The sequence below is a fragment of the Coenobita brevimanus genome, chromosome 55 (assembly GCF_032717465.1).
Source record: "Coenobita brevimanus isolate Jiangsu-jjx chromosome 55, ASM3271746v2, whole genome shotgun sequence".
NCBI lineage: Eukaryota > Metazoa > Arthropoda > Malacostraca > Decapoda > Coenobitidae > Coenobita > Coenobita brevimanus.
Genome location: NC_137008.1, coordinates 36,959,041 through 36,972,219, shown reverse-complemented (window position 1 = coordinate 36,972,219; position 13,179 = coordinate 36,959,041). Strand labels below are relative to the sequence as shown.

At 40.9% G+C, this 13,179-nt stretch overlaps 1 protein-coding gene across 1 annotated transcript in view; it reads left to right on the top strand.

Annotated features, from left to right (window-relative positions):
* Window positions 1-296: 296 nt before the first annotated feature.
* The window catches only part of LOC145401372 (mitochondrial inner membrane protease subunit 1), a 122,596-nt gene continuing 109,713 nt past the window's right edge, over window positions 297-13,179 (top strand). The window contains exon 1 of the mRNA XM_080273698.1: window positions 297-444. The gene's annotated coding sequence lies outside the window, so the exon portion shown is untranslated. The remainder of the gene's footprint in view (window positions 445-13,179) is intronic.

Genomic DNA, 13,179 nt, shown 5'->3' with positions numbered 1-13,179 from the left:
ATATAAACTATATATTTTCAGCACGATTGCAGTACCATGAGAAATTAAACTAAATAACTAGACTGAGTATAGTGATAAGGTTCATTATGTCGACGAATTACATTTTTTGCCCAATTTTTTTTTGTTTTCTTGATTTTTATGATATTGTGGGCAAAATTCAAAATTTTTCATAAGCTTTAGATATATTGGTGAAGTGGTTCAAAATTTCAAAATTTTCGTATCGAAAGAAACATACAGTACTACGAAATTACGAGTATGACCTATTTCAGTGAGAAACGAGAACGTCTTCGGCAAGTGAGCCTAGTGATATATGAATGTAAAATGGCAAATCGGTAATAGATTGCTTTGGGAAGTGACATGTGAAATGTAGCTAAGCTGAAGATGCACAGAAATCAGACAAAGGATTGAGTAAGTGCAGCGTTGCTCCTCAAACTATACCGTACGGTAAGTGTTATAAGTTATTGAAGAATGAAGTATTAAGGGTATGATGTGTTATTGCGATGGTATTACTAAATTTTTATATTATATATTGAGAACTTGGATAACTAGAATGTCCGGTAAAATTTTGGTGTTAGCCCCACTTGTTTCCGCCGTGAACGAAGTCCTGCACCCCTCATGCCCTTTTTTTTTTTTTTTTTTTTTTTTTTTTCCCCTAAGATTAATATGATTCTGACCATCCTTTCCGTCGCTTTTTTTTTTTTTTACTTTTTTTTTTTTTTTTTACTGCAACAGGGCGTGGAACATCTTACACGATTTACAAAATCCTTCCCATAATAGATTGTTGGCACATTCTCCTATCCCGGAGTTCGACTTTGCAATTTTTTTTTTTTCCTTTTTTTTATGACCCATTCTTATATTTGTTCCCATCTCATAGTCAATATTATGTCCCCATGCAATATTTTTTAAACAGTTTCTGCTATACTTTATCTTTTTCTTTACTGCATCTGTATATATTGCCAGATGCCTTTACTGTTTCTTTTTGTGTTCATTTCCTCGTTATAATTTCATATGCCTCACACAGATATGTAGGTGATTTTATTTTTTTCTTTACACATTATACAAAGTAAGCCCTTGTAATGTATTTATTGTTAAAATTTTCTTTGACGTTTATTATTCCTGTTCTTAAATATTCATGCTTTCTCAAAGTTCAGTTTTTCTGAATACAGTCATTTGTTTCCTGTTTGGTGGCTTCCTTCGTCTTCCATGCCTCATCTCCTTATGTTTTCTTCAGTATTTTAATCCTGTATTTCTTTTTTACTGGTATATATATATATATATATATATATATATATATATATATATTTTCCATTCCAGCCAGGTTTTCAGTTATAACGGTATTGTATTCATCTTTGAGGTGTCAGATTTCTCTTTTGTATTCCGTTTAATTTTCCTCACAATTCATTTTCATGTTCATGTCATTTGCATCCTCTTCCCAGCTATTTAGCTCTATGTAGTTTTCTAACTTTTTCTGATTTATCCTAGTCTCCATTCTGATTCATCTCAAAAAGCAGTGCACATTTTGGTGGTGGTCTTGGCAGTTTTTATAATTTTGTAATATGTGTAGTCTAATTATCATTTACATCCTTTGTCTTCTTCCATGTTTCTGCCCCTAACAGTAGCCAACACAGGTGTTCCACATGCATCAAACAGATTTAGTCCTGCTTTTATTCTACTTTTTTTTTTTTTTTCCTCCCATCTTTCCTGTCGCTTTATATTACTCCTGTTTCCTTTTCAGGTGGCTTTATGCTGAATGACAAGCTTTGTGGTTTCCTGTGGAAACCATTGACAGCATTGGGTGGTAACCACATAACCAACCCGTACCGGTATGTGTTCCCTGTGTGCCAGGTGGGTTGGCAGAGGGTTAGTGCCCCTCCCCGTAAAACAACAAACTCGGAGACAAATGGGTCCACCTTACAGTATCATGGTGTCTGGCTATAGGTAGATAACTCTTTCGTTCACCATTACTTTTGTTAACGCTGTTTTAAATGTCTTCACTCTGCTTCCCGAGGTTGGATTATTTTTCCAAAGTACAGTACTCGTGATTAACTGATTTGTGGATTTCCTTTACGTTAATATCCAGCTTGCTGCATTTTCCTACAAGTGCTGTACCGGTAATTATTGTTTTTTTAATTGTTCATTTGCAGCATCTTCATTTTCTGAAACATTTCTGTGGTCCTGATTAATTCTTGTATGGTCTTTTTTTTTGTGCAGTGGACATGATGTCATCCTAAAAATTATCAGGCTAATTTTCACTTCTCCCACCATCCATTCCTTTCCATTTGTCACTGTTATTCTGCTCAGTGAGTCTATTGTAACTGAGCTTATTTTTGCTCATAATATGGAGCCTTGTCTAATTATCTCTAACATGGACTTCCTTGCATATTCCTATTTCTGTCACTGATATTAAAACATTTTCAGAATATATTTTATACAGTATCAAAGTCTCCATTTTTTTTGCTTTTATTCCTTTCAGCCATAATTCTTTCATTACTCCTTTTAATACTAATATAATGAAGCATTTTGATATATGGAAATATACTGCTGTTATATATATACATATATATATATATATATATATATATATTATTTGAGCATCCTCTTCTTGCCCCACAGTAGTTCATTCATTCATTGCCAGACGCCATGTATCCCAAACGGGGTGGCCAAGGGCTTAGAGTTAATTGTTTTACAGGGAGGGGCACTAATCCTCCACCAACCCCACTTGACACGTAGGGAGAACGAGCCAACAGCATCTGGTGTTCCCAGACGGTCACCCATCCAAGTACTAACCAGACCCAACCACAGTAGTACTTACTCATATTCTGTAGCTTTTCACTTTCATTTGCTTCTGTTATTTTTTCAAGAACTTTAACAGATGGGAATTTATTATGATTTATCAATAATTATTCAAGTCTCTTGTTTCCCATGCCTTTATATACCGTAACGTATGCTTATAACCTGTATGCCATTCCTTTGGTATTGTTTCATTTTCATATACCGGTATACACTCAATCCTCGGCTATCACGGGTTCCGCTATAGCGTATCTCGCTATCACACCTATATAAAAAACTACCCAAATACCTTTATCATGCACTAAATGCCTGCTATCGTGCACCACAAATGCTCAAAAATTTAAAAAAGGCCAGGCTCCAATGCTCCACCCAGCCAACAAAAGCTTCACTCCGTGATTGGTCATGTGACGTCAGCGGCAGCTGAGCGCTGATTGGCAGCCCGACCGAGTCTCCTGCCTGCCAAACCATTCAAGTGCGCGCCCTCAGACCGTGAACAGTGATAGCAAGAACAATAACCTTTTTTATGATATGACCATGGCCAACGTACCCCCTCCCCGTCACCCTACCATCGCCCAACATAATGCTGCGGCACCTGGCAGGGAAATAAAGAAGAGGAAGAACCTAAGTTATGCAGATAAACTGGAAATGTGAAACTTACAGAGAATGGTGAGACCAAGCGAAGTGTGGGGAATAAATATAACATCAATGAATCAACTGTGAGGGGTATTTATAAGAATCGTGATCACATCATAAAACATGCTCATTTTTAGACTATTGTATATTATGTGGTACAAAAAAGGTATATTAGGGGTAAATATTGAGGTCATGGCACCAGTTAGAATTATTACCATAAGTTCTTCAATTTGGCTCTCACGGTTTCGGCTATAGCGCAGCCATAGCGGGACCAATTGGGAGTGATAGCCGAGGGTTGAGTGTATACTATTTTCATCACCCTTATAATAGAATTTCAGAGACTTTTGCACCATTTTATCATATCATTATAAATTTTGTCTGATCCTGTAGCTTTTCCAACATTTAGTCTGGCCACTACCTCTCTCACTTCTGTAGCTACAGTACTCAGTTCGTCACTGCAGTCTGTGTTTTCCTATCTCCAGCATTCACTTATTTTCTGACAGTTCATTGTATTTCTCACATCCATTTGCCATGTCATTGCTCTTATATACTGGTACATCACTGTAATATTGTTACTCTTTCTTTAATCTACTGTGGATCCCTCACATCTTTTCCCCCTTTATCTTATGTATTGAGATGGTGCTTTGTGTTTTCCCTCCTTATTTCCCAAAGCACATCATTATGATTCCTTTTGCAACTTATATTTTCAGCAGTTTTTTCCAGCCTTATTTCTTCAGTTAATTCAACTTTGCAAGTTATTTCTTTTCAATATCCCTTTACCTGTTTTCATATACGGTATTTCTTTTTCCTTCCATTAATCTTTTAACATCTTTGTCAGTTCCATGTTTTACTTTTTCTGATATTCTTATTTTCCCAAATGCCTTATCTAGCATTCCATATAAGTGACCAGTGGAAAATGGAGGGGTTGTATGTTGGGGAGAGTGGCAAAAAAATGGTCCTTTGCAAGGGAGATGTACAGTCTGTCCTCGTCTAACACGGTTAATTGCTTCCGCGCCCCTACCGTGTTAGAGAAATTTCGTGTTACAGAGACTCTTGAAACCCCCCGTTGCCTTCCACACCCCTGCCCCAAGTCCACTTTTTCCCCCCTTGTGGTGCAAAATTTTTTATAACCCCCAATTTTAACCTCCTAGAAAACATTAATATGGTTTTAAAAATGATAAAAGAGTATTATTACAGTTAAAAGCCACATTTTATTTATCTTATGGGAGGCAAGCTGAGGGATGGTGTGGGAGGGAGCAGGCAGAGTGGGGAGGCAGGTGGGAGCAGGGAGTGTCCTGATTGGTTGTGTGTGTGTATTTACCTATTTGTAGTATACAGGAATTGAGCAATGCTTGTGTTGTCCTGTCTCCATATCCACATTTATCAAGTCTACCATTACACACATCAATATTTTTCTCATGCACCACCTCTTTGTCTAAGTCGTTCCAAATATTTAAGTATTTACCAAATATACCTAATTGTGATATACACGGAATGTACTATGCTCGTGGGTTTCTGTCGCTGTTTCTCAGTAAGTCAAATTTAGCTTTAAACTCGTTTAAGTTTTTAGACTGGACGATCTCTTTGTCCAGGCTATTCCATAAGTCTATACTTCTGTAAGGAAAGCTATATTTCTTGATATCCTTCAAGCAGCTTGACTTTTTCAATTTCATTCCGTGTCCTCTTGTTGCTCTCTTATCCCATACAAACAGATCTTCTTTGTCAATTTTATCTACTCCCACCTTGGTCCTGAACACTGCAATCATGTCTCCCCTCTTTCTCCTTTCCTCTAAGGAAGGCAAATCTAGTTTTTCCAGCCTCTCTCTGTATGACAGGTCTGTCAGACTGGGGACCACCTTGGTTGCTGTTCTTTGTATTCTGTCAATCTTGTTTATATCTGTCTTTTTGTGTAGGGACCACACTACCGCTGCATATTCTAACCTGGGGCGGATCATGGCCACTATCAATTTTTTCATAATCTCCTCATCCATATAATGAAATGCTACTCTTATGTTAGTCAAGAGTTTATAAGTGTCTCCAACTATCTTGTTAATGTGCTTTTCTGGTGACAAACTGTCTTGGACCAGCACTCCCAAATCTTTCTCTTCTCTCCTTTTTGTGATTAATTCATTACCCAACAAATAAATCAGTGATGGCCTCCTGGTACTTTTACCCATTTCCAATATTTTACATTTCTTTACATTAAGTTTCATTTCCCACGTCCGGCTCCAATCATGTATCCTATCCAAATCCTCCTGCGGTATTTTACAATCCTCCTCAACCTCTACCTTCCTCAAGATCTTTACATCATCAGCAAACAGACTTGCATAACTGTTCACTCCATCTACCATATCATTTACGTAAATCAGGAACATTACTGGCGCCAACACCGAGCCTTGAGGGACTCCGCTTTTTACTTCCCTCCATCCAGACATCCTATCCTTTATTACTGTCCTCATTTGTCTGTCTCACAAAAAGTCTCTCAAAAAGTCTCTCATCCATTCCAGAAGTTTCCCCTTCAGTCCTCCTATATATTCTAGTTTCCACATTAGTCTCTTATGAGGTACCTTGTCAAAGGCCTTCTCTGAGTCTAAGTACACACAATCCACCCAACCATCTCTCTCCTGTACCACGTCAATCGCTCTTGAGTAAAAGCTCGACAAGTTAGAAACACATGACCTTCCACTTCTGAATCCAAACTGACATTCAGCCAAAATATTCATCTCTTCCAGATATTTTATCCTTCTGTCTTTCAGGATTCTCTCACACAATTTTGCGACCATTTGGTTAGAGACACTGGTCTATAATTCAGGGGTTCTTCCCTGTTTCCTCCCTTGTAAATTGGTATCACATTTGCCCTCTTCCATTCTTGTGGCACTTTCCCCTCTTCCAGTGAGCATACGATTAAACTGTGAATTTTATCCGCCAGTTGTTCTCTGCATTCCTTCAGTACCCAATTAGAAATTCCATCGGGTCCTGGGGCTTTCCTTACATCTCGAGTTTCCAGTAATTTATACACTTCCTGTACCTCCACTTTTATATCTTTTATCACTGGAACATTTCTAATCACTCCCTCCCCTTCCACAAGCTCCTTTTCTTTAGTGAAAACTGACTGGAAATGTTTGTTCATTATTTCTGCTTGCATTGCCGCATCCTTAAAGACCTCTTCTTCTACTTTCAGTTTGGTGATTCCTTCCTTTCGTTTGTTTGCCATTAACAAATCTATAAAACAGTTTGGGTTCATCCTTGCATTTGTCTATTATACCTTTTTCAAAATTCCTTTCTTCTTCTCTACGTGTATGTGTGTGTGTGTGTGTGTGTGTGTGTGTGTGTGTGTGTGTGTGTGTGTGTGTGTGACCCCACCAATCATAGTGGACTGATAAAGGATTTGATGTAGAGATAAGTTTCATAATACATAAGGAAGAGGGAAGTTAAAATGAAAGGCAGCCAAGAGGTTCACACTGCGGTTACGTCCCAGGGGATTTTCATGGAGGGCTGAAAGGAATCGCAGGTTGCAAGATCCACCTGTCCATACTTGCCACTCCTAAACCCCCTGTCTTCCCTCCGTTGCTCTCTCTCTCTCTCTCTCTCTCTCTCTCTCTCTCTCGATACACACCACAACAAAATGTAGAGAGAGAGAGAGAGAGGAGTGTTGGAAGAGGATGGGACGAAAGGATTGAGGCACTGTATGCTGGTACGCTACGTTTAAGAGACAATGAAAGGAGCGAAAAGCTGAGGGAAAATAAAAATAGGGTGATAGAACAGTGGAAGTGGAGGGATTGCATATACAAGTATATGCATTTTCTCCAGTGCTCGCATTTGCAATATTTCTTCATTAATTTCCAAAGGAAATGATAAATTATTGTTGCTCCTGATGAAAACAAACCAAAGAAAACACATAAAACTGCATAGCCAGTGTTTTGTAAGTAAAAGTATATGATAGCCTACTGTAATTTGAAGCTTCTTAGTCAGACCTAGAATACTACATACTTATTATAATAGTGTATGTTTATCATGGTACTTGAAGCCCTCTCACGTGACTTTACAAACGGACTCCCATGGGAGATGTTGTATGCTGGTGATTTGGTGTTGATTGTAGAGAACGAAAGGGAGGCGGAGGAAAGATTTAGGAAGTGGAGAGATGGTATGGCGCACAAGGGCTTAAGAGTAGATGCAGATAAAAAAAAAGTGATATCTAGGGTTGGTGGCGGTACTGTCAAAGACAAGGGAGAGTGGCCATGTGCAGTTTGCCACAAGGGCGTGGGAAGTAATTCCATCTTGTGCAATGTTTGTGATAAATGGGTGCATAAGAGATGTAGTGGTATCAGAGGTAGACTGCGAGATAACGCTGATTTTATGTGTACGGCGTGTCGGGGAGAGCATGTAGAGATTGTCAGGTGTGAAAGGGTTGAACTTGCTGGCGAATCTCTTGAGTGTGTGGAAGAGTTTTGTTATTTAGGAGACATTTTGTGTGCTGCAGGTCAGGCTGGAGCTAGATCTGTGGCTAGGGTGAGAAGTGATTGGAAGAAGTTCAGAGAGCGCTTGCCTCTCCTGACATTGAGAGGACTCTTTCTATGTGCTAAGGGGTCTTTGTATGCAGCATTTGTTAGGAGTGTAATGCTGTAGGGTAATGAGACCTGGGCAGTAGAGGAGGAGGATATTCGCCAGCTCAGACGTACAGAAATGACAATGATTAGGTGTCCCTGCGTGCAAGGTCTGGGGGGGCTGGGTTTACAATGGAGGGTTGAGAGGTAGGATGGGACTGGAGTGTATTGGTGTTGTGATGAGGAGAAGTAGATTGAGATGGTTTGGACATGTGGAGGGGATGGGGGATGATAATTGGGTGAGGAAGGTGAGAATTGTTAATATTGGGGGTGGGGTTATGAGGGGTAGACCGAGAAAGACATGGGACTGGGTCATTAAGTGTGACCTCAGGGTTAAGGGACTGAACAGGGAGGCTGCAGTGGATCGTGCAGCATGGAGAGCCGCCATTAGGTGACCAAGGCCAACGCATGCAAGCATGTTGGAGCCTTTAAAAACAAAACGAAACGGTGTATCTCCTATTTTTAATATTCATCTATCCATCATCCAATCCTGTATTGCCCCATGAGGAGCATAGGAGTCCGGGGCTAGGCAATTTGGTCCTGACATTTACGATGAGAGTGACCAGCCTCACTCATCCCTGAGTGTGGCTGGTCACTCTCATCTTAAATGTCAGGACCTTCTTGCTTTTTTTTTTTTTTTTTATGCGAGGAAGAAGGAACCAAATGCCATGAGCTCGCAGTAAGAGTTCCCTCAAAGAGAAAAACAAAATACAATAGAGAGCCAAATTCAAGATCCGATCATTTTGAGATGCCTGGACACACTGCATTTGAAAGACTGGAGATCATAGGCAGCAAGAAATACAGACAGAGGGAGACAGTTCCAGAGCTGACCTGTTGCATAAATGAAAGACTGGGAGTAACGGTTAACTCTTGGATTTGAGAGTTGGACAGAAAAGGGATGAGAGTTTGCTGCCAGACGGGTGCTACGCGCCCGTCATAGAGGTGGAGGAATGCAAGCAGACAGTTCAGAGGAGCAGTGACCATTAAAGTAGCGATAGAAAAGAAATAAAGATGCAACAGTGCGGCAAAGAGACAGAGGTTGAAGGGAGTCAGTAAGAGGAGGAGAGTTAATAAGACGAAAAGCCTTTGACTCCACCCTATTGAGAAGGGCTGTTGTGGGGAGCCTCCCCACACATGAGAGTTGTACTCCACACAGGGGCGGATAAAACCCCTGTATAGAGTCAACAATTGTGCAGGGGTAAAGAAAGAGCGGAGTCGGCTTAGCACACCCAATCTCTTGGAATCAGATTTTACAAGAGATGTAATATGATCTTTGCAAGATAAGTCCCGAGTAAATGAAACCCCAAGTATGTTCAAGGATGATGCAGGATTAAGCTGAATATTATTAAACATTAATGGGTATACCTGTGGAAGATTTTGTCGGGTTGATAGGTGTAAGAACTGAGTCTTGGATGCATTCAAAACAACCATATTATTTTTACCCCAGTCAGAGATACGAGCCAAGTCAGACATTAGGTGTGCCATAGCCTCATCCCTTGTTTGTTGAAGCAACTGTTGAGATGGGCGTTGCGGGAACCGAATGGAAAGGTGAAGGGTGGAGTCGTCAGCGTATGAGTGGATAGGGTTAGATGTACAGCTTAGAAGATCATTGATGAATAAAAGGAAGAGAGTTGGTGATAGGACAGAGCCCTGAGGAACACCACTGTTGATAGATCTAGGAGAAGAACGATGGCCGTCTACAACAGTGGCTATAGAATGACCAGAAAGTAAGCTAGCGATGAAGGCACAGATAGAAGGATAGAAACCGTAAGAGGGCAGTTTGGAAATTAAAGATTTATGCCAGACTCGATCGAAAGCCTTTGAGATGTCAAGTGCAATGGCAAAGCTTTCGCCAAAGTCCCGAAAGGAGGATGACCAGGAGTCTGAAAGGTAGGTGAGAAGGTCGCCAGTGGAGAGTCCCTGACAGAACCCATACTGACGATCAGAAAGAAGGTTGTTATAGGAAAGATGCCTTAAAATTTTTCTATTGAGAATTGACTTGAAAACTTTTGAAATACAGGACGTTAAAGCAATTGGGCGATAGTTAGAGGGTTGGGAGTGGTCACTCTTCTTTGGGACTGACTGAATGAGAGCAAACTTCCAGCAAGAAGGAAAGGTACAAGTTGACAGACAAAGGCGAAAGAATTTGCCTAGGCAGGGTGTAAGCACAGAAGCACAGTTCTTGAGAACAACAGGAGGGACCCCATCAGGCCCATATGCCTTGTTAATACTGAGGCCAGTGAAGGCAGAAAATACATCAACTGAAGAAATTTTAATGTCGGCCATGAGGAAGTCAGAGGGGGGAAGTGATGGAGGAACAGCACCGGAATCGTCTAAGGTGGAATTGGAGGAGAAAGTCTGTGCGAAGAGATCTACTTTATCAGTAGAAGAAATAGCTACAGAACCATCAGAGTAGAAAAGAGGAGGGAAGGATGATGAGGTAAAGTTGTTAGAAAGATTTTTGGCAAGGTGCCAGAAGGAGCGGGAAGAATTTGAGTTGGAGAGTTGAGAGCATATAGTATGGATGAAATTATTTTTAGTAGAGCGAAGAACAGACTTAGCCTGATTCCGGGCAGAAACGTAAAGATGATGTGATTCAGGGGTGGGTTGGCTCCGGTACCTTTTGTAGGCCCTCTCCTTGTTGCGGACAGCATTAGAACAAGTGTGATTAAACCAAGGCTTTCTTTCGTTAGTCAAAGGATATGAGAAAGGAAAGTATGCTTCCATGCCCGAGAGAATAACCTCCGTAATGCGCAAGGCACACTCAGATGGCTCCCGGCCACGGAAGCAATAATCATTCCAGGGAAAATCAAAGAAGTACTGCCTGAGGGCCTCCCAGTCCGCGGCTCCAAAATGCCACAGACGACGTTTCCCTGGAGGGTCCACAGGCCGTACCGGAGTGATAGGACAGGTTAAGGTAATAAGGTTGTGATCGGAGGAGCCCAACGGAGAGAACAGAGTAAGCAGAAGGATTAGTTGTGAGGAAGAGGTCAAGTATGTTGGAGCTCTCTCCAAGGCAGTCAGGGATACGGGTAGGGTGCTGTACAAGCTGCTCTAGGTCATTAAGGATAGAAAAGATGTAGGCTTGTTCACCAGGTGGATCCGTGAAAGGAGAGGAGAGCCAAAGGTGGTGGTGAACATTGAAATCTCTTAGAATGGAGATTTCAGAGAAAGGAGAAATGGATAGAATGTGTTCCATCGTAGAAGTAAGATAGTCGAAGAATTTTTGATAGTCAGTAGAATTAGGGGATAAGTAAACAGCACAGATATATTTAGCCAGAGAATGACAGGAAAGAATCGAGTTCAGGAACACGAGAGCAAGATGAGTCGTTGCGTATATATACACAACAGCCACCTTTGGCTTTGAAATGAGTATAGAGAAAGTATGAGGATACAGAAGAGGGTTTGCTGTCAGTTGCCTCAGACAGCTGAGTCTCCGTTAGAAAAAGGTGAGGTTTAGAGGAGGAGAGGTGGTGCTCAACAGAGCGAAAGTTAGAGGAAAGGCCGCGAATGTTGCAGAAATGAAGAAGAGAGTCAGACAGTGGTTCCAGGTTCCTATGCTCCTCATAGGGAAATACAGGATTGGATGATGGATTGATACTAAGAGTGGGAGATAAAGTATTATTCAGTGTGAAATACATTATCTGATGCTGCTGTACTGTACGGTGCAGTAATCTCTTAGTTATCTGACGTAATAGAGCCAAAGACATGTCCGGGTAGTGGCTCCATCTGGATATCGGACTTCTTCCCTGGCCCCCATTCGTACATAACCAAGTTTTGAAAGCCAGTGTAAAAGGCCACTACAGTATATCATACAGCACTTGTTCCTGTTGTTCAACTCTATCTGGTCAAGGAGACCTAAAAATGTAGTAGGCACACAAAACATAATGGCAAAATGGAATAAAATTATCATACATTACTGTAAGCTAGAATAAAATCAGTGTGAACACTTGCGATTCAACCATCCCGCATCAGTCTTAACCAGGATCTCCTGCTTCTTTTTCCCTAGTGAAGGGGCCATCATCACACACTCTAGGAAAAGGCATGCAAAGAATAGCAAGGCCGGTTCGAAACAACCACAGAAACCACCACATGTTGCAATAATAACTGTTTTCATTGCTGCATGGCAACTGAGAGCGAGCAAGAGGGGTCCCTGGCGGATGCTGGGTAAATTAATCAGCCAGACACGGGGATGCCACCGGGCGGAAATTTTTTGTGTAATCAATTTCCAAACGGACACAAGCATTTTGTCTACAGTGGCAAAAAATGCATGAATAATGGTCTGGAACAGCTATATCACAGCGTCCAGGTAATGGATTGTCTGGGTAATGGTCATCTAGATAATCAAGAGATTACTTTAGGCTACTTTCATTTTCAGATGCATGGTATTTAAATTTTTAAAGAGCTTGATATTTCCCACGTAAAAGAAAGTCACTTAAACTGTACCCACATCAGACACATGAATGAACACACACTGATCGTCATCAGGCATAATAAGTATTGATTAAGCAAGATTAATGGTAGTACAGGGGGGTCCCGATCTTACGAGCTAATTGTGAGCAAGGATTTTGCTTGTTAGCCGAATTCTCATTTAAAAAAGTGAAGAACTTATGGGAAAAATAGGGTTAGGGAGCAAGGCCTCGGAACAGCGTCCACCAAAAGTACTGATCATTTTAAGCTGGAATAAGGGGTTAATACAAGAGGGTAATACACCTGAAATATAAAAACCATTAATATCGCAGAATAACATAAATTGTAGGTAAAATAGGGATTGGGTGAATAACCAGCCAAGTAACCTCCACCCACCACCAACACCTCTGACAGACAGTTTTAAGCAGGAATAAACGGTTAATACACATGAAATACAAATACTCTCTTATCAGTTCTCGTAAATTGGGATTTTGAGGGGTTTTACCTGCTCGTTAAATAGGCAGTGGTGCAAATTCCAAGACGGTCTTAGCGAATTCTCGTTAAACGATTGCTTGTTAACCAGGATTTGCCTGTAACTGGAATTTAAACCAGCCGTGACACAGCAGTAGAGATGAACAAGTTTTGTGTGGAGAGGAAGATCTGAAGTTGACTGGCCAGAGGAAGGGAGACTGAGCAGTATCTTGAATCCATTGAGGGTACTGTGGTTCAAGTAATCCAGGGT